This window comes from Tetrao urogallus (assembly GCF_951394365.1).
Source record: "Tetrao urogallus genome assembly, chromosome: 2".
Taxonomy (NCBI): domain Eukaryota; kingdom Metazoa; phylum Chordata; class Aves; order Galliformes; family Phasianidae; genus Tetrao; species Tetrao urogallus.
In genome coordinates, this window is record NC_136814.1 from 67805787 (window position 1) to 67814990 (window position 9204).

Genomic DNA, 9204 nt, shown 5'->3' on the forward strand with positions numbered 1-9204 from the left:
GTACTCACATAAACAGGTCTTGCAAACCATCTGTTAAAAATTTAAAAAAATCCATAAGCTAATTAGATAGAAGTGAACTGTTTGAATAGACAAAAGGAAATGAACATCTATTTGCTGAATCCACATTAACAGATTAAATATTTTTTCTTTCTTTTGTTCTTTCTTTCTAATAACAGAGTACATATTTGTCTGCCCCAAAGTGTTACTGCATTATTGTCATTTTTTATAATACAGAAAGATAAATACCTTATTAAGCTTGTTTGTTAATCTCTCTTGAAAATACATACTGGTCTTAAATTAATCATAGAATGGCCTGGGATGAAAAGGACCACAATGATCGTCAAGTTTCAACCCCCCTTCTGTGTGCAGGGTTGCCACCCACCAGACCAGGCTGCCCAGAGCCACATCCAGCCTGGCCTTGAATGCCTCCAGGGATGGGGCATCCATAACCTCCCTGGGCAACCTGTTCCAGTGTGTCACCACCTTCTGAGTGAAAAAGTTCCTCGTAAGATCTAACCTAAACCTCCCCTGTCTCAGTTTAAAACCATTCCCCCTTGTCCTATCACTATCTGCCCTCATAAACAGCCATTCCCCCTCCTGTTTATATGCTCCCTCCAAGTATTGGAAGTTCAGGTTTCCCAAGGGAACACATTCATTTATTTTTGTTCTGTTTGTCCAAATCACATTACCTTTCCGGTAAATTTCTGTAGGTCAGCAGATGTGGTGTTGAAGTTGCCAGAAGTAAATGGCTGAAAAATGAGAAAGGTGGTTAGCAGTGCTTGAATGCTCTGGCATTAATGACCTGGATTACAGTTTTGAGCATATTGTGTGTTAAAACAGTGAAGTGAGTAAGCAAGTAGTTCTTCATAATCCAGATTATTAATACCACCAATCAGAACATAGAGGTGCTGAAGAACTGTTTGCTATCTCACTTCATATTTCACTGTTTACAGTCCGCATCTTGTGTTCTGTGTGGATCAAAAATGTTGACTGAGCTCAGCATGGAAATACCTCCCAGTGCATCAAGGTGTGCAGGTGGAGCTCTGTATGTCTTCACTGCTGTGTAAAAGTGAGGCACCAGCAGCACATCCTGTGAACAGCCAGCTGCTCCTGCCAGCCTGGGGACCAGATGGAACTGCAGGGAGCACCGCATGGGGACAGGTCTGCAGGGTTCAGGCCTACAGGCCACATCTACCATGACAGCTGGCAAACCCTCCACTGAGGGAGTAGCTTTGCAGGTGGCTCTGCAGCAAAGAGTTTTCACCCAAGTCATTGTTCTGCAAGCCACAAGTGCTGTTAGACATTGCCATCAACTGGGGAGAAGGTGGGGTGTTCCCAAAACCTCCTGGGAGCAGAACCTTATAGCAGCTATTCTGCTTATAGCTGCTATAAGCATATATATATGTATCTTCTATATATATAGAAGAACGTTATAGCTGCTCTGCTGGATTCCCAGACATTGTCCCATCCACCAGAGCTCCTAATTAAAGGGATTCTTGACGTATTGTGGGGATATCAATATTTCCCCGTCACAGGGTTTTTCAGATAAGTGTACTGCAGATGATTGAGAACACAGACAGTGGTGTTATATAAATAAACAAGCACCATAAAATAATGGTGGTAAATAACTATTTCAGCCATGAATCTCTTAAGTTTTCACTGTAATCACTAGCAATTCTTACCCAAAAGCCTGGGGGATGTGGTGGTTTTTCAGGAGAAATGTGTAAAGGTCCCTTAGGCTGAGCAAGATGCTGAAGCCAGAAATCCCATTTCATGGCTAAGTGCTCTAAGTGCCACGTGCATGACTGCATGGAAGTGGGCAGCACCATCACATCTTCCACCTTCCTGCTGTAAGCAACTCAGCAAGTCAGTGCTCTGAAAAGACACATCTGGGTGCCCACCATTGAGAAGGGAGTGGGCTCTGTGACGCCGGGCAGGCAAAGGGCTGCCTGGTTCCAGGGTTCTGTAGGTGTTAGTGAACAGTAAGAAGCATAAAGGAGAATCCAGATACCTACTACGGAGTTTGGGCTATTGGAGCTCTATGAGCAGGATGGGGGCAGGTGAGCTGTGGTGTGGCCTTAAAGCCCATTATGTACTCCTCATGTCTGCCCATGTGCATTCTCGTACACTGTGGTAAATGCAGAATGACTTATCCCCTAAAAAAAGTGAAGTAATCCAGTCCACGTCTGGTAGGATATACGAGTTTGGTTGTCAGCAATCGGTATGAAATAGCTGCTTGGCTTAAAGTCTGTACTCTGATTGGTTCATGTAAATTAATGTTAAAAGCTTTAAAAATTGTAGTTGTAGCAGATGCTCTATTTTACTATGAGATTTAGCTTAGGAAAAAAAATATATTTTGAATATGAGGCAATAGTGTCCCATTTTTGTTGGCAGAAAGGTAGGGCTCTCCCAGATGACTTCTGTAAGCAACTCTCCCATGTGAAGTGAATGGGAGCACTTCTTGACAGCCGTACAGCTCCATGCTCTGATGTTTACTGGGTCTCTGTAGTCTTTGCAAAGCACACTGTGTTCTTTCAGTACGTATGTCCACACTTTAAAGAATTAATGAGTAGTTACTAGCGCGAAGAAACTACATACGGATGTTCTGAAATCAGATCTGCAATATTTTTATACTGCTTTTTGGGTTTAGTTCTGAAACTGCCTTATACAGCAGCTTGTATACTTAAGCCAATATTACACGCAAAAGTAATAATCACATAAATATCTGTCTTCTGCAGTATGCGTCCTTGTTTTTAACCCTATACAACAGAGGTTGGTTTGTTGCTTTTTTCTTTACAGAACAAGGAAGTACAATAAACATTACTCAGAAGAGTGGTCTTATCTATTCATTGAAACCAGAGGACTGTAACTCTGTGTTTGCCTTTGCTTTCAAAGATTGCTCAGACAGCAGCAAGCCGCAGTGGTGTCAGATAGGGACATGTTTCTGCAGCTGTTTATAAGCTGCAGGACTGAGATCCAGCTTCTGGATCCACACACCAGTGCAGCAGAGGAGCTCAGTTGGTGTGGGGCAGCCCCTCTGCAGCTGCTCCACGCTGACTGTACTGTCATGGCTGAGGAAGCAGCTAACGCAGTCGAAAAATTGGGTGTTTACAATCTCCAGGTTTAGGATTACTCTGAGCAAATGCATCAAAAATTCCTGCATGACAATTGGGCTACAGCAACCTGTTCTGTGCATTTGGACTTAACTTGCGTGTTCCCGCTTTGTTTTTCGCTCTTGATACGTCGTTATTAGCATTTATTTCAGCTTACTTTCTTCCCAGGTATGTGTGATCCTTTTCCTTCAGTGGATTATTGATTTTGTTCCTACCTTTGTCCTCCTCTCTTTGCGTTGGTTTTTGTTTTGCAAAGAGAAATCTAACTTAAAGAAAGCTGCCTAGTGCCCACCCCCAGTTCTTCTGAGCTCATATGTTTACCTTTTCTTCCCCCGCAGAGCGTGCAGTGTTTTCACTCTCAAATCCTACATGCTTTTCCTGCCACTTGTTTAAGTTCTGCTGTGGGCTTATCTCCTGCCTCCCCCCCAATTCCTCTTTTTTCCTCCTTCCATGACTATTATTATTGTTTGGGTTTTTTTTTGAGTTCTGCCCGCCTTTCTGGTCATGTTAAACATTTCTCATCTAGTTCTTTTTTTTTGGTATGGAAATAAAATTGTAGATACTTACCAATAATAAAAAATATACCAGCAGTCTCCTGTCTCCCCTCTCTCCCCTCCCCCCTATCCCTCAATCTTCAGAAACAAGCAGACTCCTTTGGGCTTAGCTCCCCACACTGCCCTTAATAAACTGTGGCAACAGGTGTGCAGTGACCCAGCCTTGTGACATGGGAGGGGGGGGGAGGGGGATTTATAGCAAGCAGGTCCCTATTTTTTTTCTTTTCTTTCTATCATCACATGATTTAGCCAGCACAGCAGGACCTATGGGTAACTCACAGGTGCAGAAATCATGCCTGTGAGTTCTGTGTGTATCTACAGAAATCCCTCTGAGCACCAGGCAGCACTGCTGTGCCGTGCAGGTGATGGAGCACTGGCAGAGGCTGCCCAGAAACAGGGGGGTCTCCTCCCTGAGATCTTCAGAAGCCGCCTGGATGTGGGCCTGGGCACCCTGCTGTGGGTGTCCCTGCTGGAGCAGGGGTTGGGTCGGATGGACCTAGAGGTCCCAGCAGCCTCAGCCAGTCTGTGATGCTGTGATTTAAAAGACTGGTAGAGAGAAGGCATCTTTTGGCTTGCAGATGCTGAGGAAACTTCCTGAAGCTATAAATGGAAGCATTTCATAGAACTTGCCATTGTCTCAAAATAACCACATCAGCCTGGCACATCTGGGACCCAGGGTACAGCAGCGAGGTACACAAAGCTGTTGTTCCCTCTTCAGTGAAAACTTTGCCTAAAAAAGGCCATGCAATCAGTGGCGTACACTGGGAAGAGGATAACACTTGCAAAGTGACAAGGAGCTATGTGGCAGCGGCTCAGCACAGCCTCTTGCTGCCCCACGGTTCTAAGCAGGGCCCAGCACCAAGAGTTAGGCTGTGAGGAGCACAGAGCACAGCAGTGGAGACATTTGGAAAAATTTCTTCTCAGAAAGAGTGGTGAGGCAGTGGCACAGGCTGCCCCATGGGGGTGGTGGAGTCACTGCCTCTGGAGGTGTTCAAGAAAAGGGTAGATGCGGCACTGAGAGAGATGGTCAGTGGGCACGGTGGAGATGGGCTGATGGCTGGACTAAATGATCTTCGGGGTCTTTTCCAACCATAATGATTCTGTGATTCTAAGGGGCAAAACGAGGTGACCTGCAGCCTGGGTGATATTTTCTGTGGTGGACCATGACTCTGAGAAATAACTAACTGATGAAAGTATAGGAACTGCCAAAGCTTAGAGAGCGAAAACACAGTGGAGGGAAAATCTGCTCTGACAAACAGCTCTGCGAACAACATGCATCACCACGGTTCTCTAACATTGATCTGGCTGTGTGGAGTCAGCCCCTTCATAAATAAACATTGAGCAAACAGTTTTCATGTCTGGCTCCTATCAGGTTAATTTATGTTTGTGGGATTCAGAGCAGTAGTGCTGTATCCGCATCGACAGGAGGTGAACCCAGCTCCTCACTTCTTCCCAAAAGGAAGCACAGCCCCGTTGAAGACCTTCACAATTCATAACGCATTTTGGACAAACAGCTCTGCTCCCAGGCTGCCACAGTCTGCGAGTGTGTCCCCGTGGCAGGATGGTGCACGCCAGCAGTTTGGGAACGCCATGTGGGAGCGTGAGGGGTCTCTCAGCACCCCGGGGGCCAGCATGGCACCTGTGGCCTGTGGGGGCTTGCAGGGCTGGTGCTGCTGTCGTTTCTGGAACGCCCTGCGGGTGACAGAGCAGCCTAGGCAGGTGCCAAGTCGAGGCGAGGTTTCACAAAGCCCATTGTTGACGCCTTGGTTCACCATGTAGGGGAAACGTTGCTTGCCGCTTCTTTAGGGGGGAATTCAGTGCTTCTAATTTTAACCACCCAAAAGCTAGGCGCGCTGCCTGAGCTCAGGGCTCGCCCCACACGGGCACCGCTCTCCCCGTCGTCCCGCGGGCATCACGCATCGAAACACCACTTCGTGCCACGGCTCCACATAGCCGCCTTCCCCGACGCGAACCCCGCGGCCGCGCCGGGCAGCCCCGCAGCCCCCCGGGGCGGGCGGGAGGCGCCTGCGCGCTACGGCCGCTCGCTGCCGGCCCTGGGCTGGCGCCTCCCGCAGCCCGCCGGCGGCTGCTGCCTATTTTAGTCACAGCGGCGGCGGGGGGCCGCGGCGGGACGCGGGGCCGGGCGGGGGCTGTCGGCACCGGGAGCTGCGAGGAGCGGGGGTCCGCGCCGTCCATTCGTCCGGGAAACTTTGCCGAAGGCGCCCGGCAGGGGGCACGGGGACAGGTGAGGGGCCGGGGGCGGTGGAACCGGGCTCGGGACGGCGCCGTGCCGCGGTTCACGGTACAGCAGGGTGAGGTGCGGCGCCTGCCCCACGGCGGGCAGGGCGGGCTGCTCGACTCGTTAATCTTAAAAGCGGTCCAAGGAATTATTCGTTTTGGTGCACGCGCGTTTGAGGCTAAAACAAAGCTTGGAGGCGTTGGTAGAAAGCGGGGCTACAGGCGGCAGCTGTAGCCGCATCCGGCGGGGCCGTGCTGTGCCTCTGCGGGCGGTGTCGGCCCGCGGCGGGCAGCGCGGCTGCGGTGCGATGCGGTGCTGGCATCGGGCTGCTGTGGCTGTGAGCCGGCGGGAGGTGCTCCTCGCAGGTGTGCGTTCTCGTTCGCTGCGTACAGTGAAAATGCGGCGAAGTTTGGCGGGATTAAGGTGCTGGGGAAGAGTAATTTCTGTAGTTGCCAACGTTTAACTGAAGTGAACTTGCCCTAAAGAGCGTACGGAAAGGAAGCATTTCTTATAGCGCTTTTCCATTCGCACCTACTTCGTTATGAAAAGGAAAATGGTGCCTCGAACGAGTGTCCTCTAGGAAGTGCACGGTGAGAGCTGGCTGTTCCATGTGTCCTGAATCAGCTCGGCAAACCCCCTGCACAGCTTCTCCAGATCCCTTTTGGAACGCATCTGAGTTTTGGGGACCTTTGGGAATGGATTTCAAATGTCTGGCCACGTATAAAGATGTTTTGAGCACAGAAAAATGTGACAGCAAACTCAGCTGGAGTATTCAGTTGTGTTCTGAGAATGTATTACAGTAACTCTTTACAAGTGTCACGCATGTAAGAAAAATTGGTTAGGCTTTCCTGCTAGCTGTGCTAATTTCTGATGGATTTAGTATTGCAGTGCTGCTGAGATTGTGTGGTGTTCCTTTTTCTCAGATCTGCCAGCTGGCTTGAGCCTTCAGTCAGCTGGATAAACTCTTGCTGTGGTGTATCTAAACCTATATGAAAGAAAAATTATTTGGTAATAAGTAGTATTCTTTTAATTGTCTTGTACTACAAAACTTTGTGCTATAACTCTTATGTTTCAGCTGATACTACTTCCACCCTTTTCTCCAACGTGATTTGGCACTGTTTGTACTTTCATCTTTGATATTACCATGATATTACTTGTGCTGTACCAGGACAGTTTCTCAAGGGAAATAACCCTACATCAAAGTTGTAAAGGGCTGATTCTGCACTTCTAAAATGAAATTTTGGTGCACTGAGGTTCATCTGTTGAACAGCAGATTTTTAGCTCATGCTGCAACTTGACAGCATTGGAGGTGAAGACTAAAGAACTGGATCTAAAAATCAGAGTTCTCACTTTTGACCTCCTGGCATTAACTGTGGGTAACACTTTTAGGCCAATCAACTTTCCAGCTCATTCCAGTACGGCTAGGGTGCTGCAGTTATCACATGTAATCATATGAAGACTTCAAGGTGTTAGCTTATAAAAGACAGACGTGTCTAGATTTAGCTTCCCAGGTTGTAATTTAGGCAGCTAACTAGGTGGTGCAGAGGCTCAAAAGCACTGAACATCCCCTTGTTACAGCTATGGATGCTCTACTGACAAAGATTTCCATTAGCTTGGTCAGTGCGTGCTAGCGAAACCCTTCTGTTGTGCTGCTTTATGACCATGGAATCTTAGAATATCCCAAGTAGGAAGGGGTCCAGAAGAAGCCCTTGAGTCCAACTGTCGGCTCTATGCAGGACCATCTAAAATCAGACCATGTGACTGAGAGCATTGCCCAGATGCTCCTTGAGCTCTGACAGATTGAGGCCATGACCACTGCCCTGAGCAGCCTGTGCCAGTATCTGACCACCTTCTGGTGAAGAACTCATGATACCCCGGCTGGATCATGACACTGGGACTTGTAGTTTGCAAGAGCAGAAAGACTGTCATGGGCCATGAGTCTTCAAATATGTGAGGCGTTCCAACCAAGCCTTAGGAGAGCAGCACATCCTCAGTTCTCTTGTACGCCCTGCAAAATGTTAAATCCTGATGATTGGTCGCGACTCAGAGTAACGCATGTTCATGCCTTTGTGAGTGACTGATGCAGGAATCAGGGGAGGAGAATGAGCTCTTAAGAACAGAAATAAGAGAACTGTGGTGGTTTTTTTTTTTTTTTTTTGATTGTTGGTTTTATTTTCTAAGAATTAGATACTTTTCTTTCTTTGAGAACCATTTCAACGCAGGGATGGCGTACACCATGTCCTTGCAGCGTTTAATCCTGCTAAATGTCTCTGTGTGTTCTGTAGCATGCCTTATCTGTGACACACTCTGGGCAACTGACAGCTGTAACAGCTATGAGATGGTTGAATTTTCCTTCCTGGTGTCTTTCTCCCCACTGCTTTAAAAAGGGGGTGGAGAGACTCTTAATTTTGAGACATTGCATAACTTGCTTAAGTCTTGCACACAAGTTGACTGGGGGAAATAGGAGAATGGATGGCACTGAAGCAACGTTAAGAGTTGAAGAGGTGCTCAGTGCGAAAGCAAACAAGAAGAAAAAAAGCCTATGTATTTTTAATTTAGGAGTCATGGTTTTTTTTTAATTCTTTTATTTTCTTCTGGAGTTCTGCAGAGTCCTGCAAGGTTGCTTATAGGGAGACCAAGTGGTTTCCCTGAAGGACTTCGTTGTAACTCACCAGCCTGCGTGTCACCCCTTTTGGTCTGATAGCTCATCAATGGGCCAAGAAACCGTAATATTTATTTACTGTTTTCAGAAGTAATTTGTTGAGTTGGTGGTGGTTTAGTCTCAGGTTGTTTGTTTTTTTTCATTCTCTGGTTAATTAATGCTAAATAATAGGTTGCTTAGGAGACCCCAAATGATCCTGCAGGAGAGCCAGATGTTAAGGCTCTTTCTTTTTCTTTTCTTTTCTTTTTTTTTTTTTTTTTAAATCAAGGAAACAGCATTGTTCCTCCCTTAGAAACCACCAGTCCTTGTTTAGAAGAAGGGCTCTTCTGCTGTGTTTTAAGGAAACTTTACACTGAAGAACCCTTTTTTGCTTTGAAATCTTATGCAGGTTAATTTCCCCTTGTGATCTATTGACTTTGTGATCTTGGAGCCATTCAGTACATTGGAGACTAAAAAGGTGATTCTTATTTGTGTAGGACATGGAGCAATACCCTGCATGTTTCACTGAGCAATGTGAGTTATAGTAGCTAGTGTTCAAAAAATGTTGTTTATGCATGGCTTCCAAAATTTGAAGTAGACCATTCTTGAAGCTTAACACTTAGGTGAAAAAGAGAGAGTAAAGTTACTGAACTGTCT